We start from the raw sequence: 329 nt of genomic DNA on the forward strand, positions 1-329 counted from the left end.
TTAAAATATATAATTAAATTATATTTCGAAATTTATAATGCCATATTTAAATATATTTATTTTAATGATGATTTATGAGTTATTTCCATATTCTAAAAAAAAATTCAAAAATATAAATTGACATTAAATGTAATATATGAGTTATTACCATATTTTAAAAAATTTAAAAAAAAATAAATTAACATTAAATGCAATTGTCCATGTCATATTAAGCTATAAGAAATGTCATCAATTTCAGTGGTCATGTCACATTTATTTTGTGAAATTGGTCGTAGAAAGGACATGTGACAAAATCACTTCACAAATATAGTCTTGAGGATTGTCCTCAA

The sequence above is a fragment of the Brassica oleracea genome, chromosome C3, assembly GCF_000695525.1.
Source record: "Brassica oleracea var. oleracea cultivar TO1000 chromosome C3, BOL, whole genome shotgun sequence".
Classification (NCBI taxonomy): domain Eukaryota; kingdom Viridiplantae; phylum Streptophyta; class Magnoliopsida; order Brassicales; family Brassicaceae; genus Brassica; species Brassica oleracea.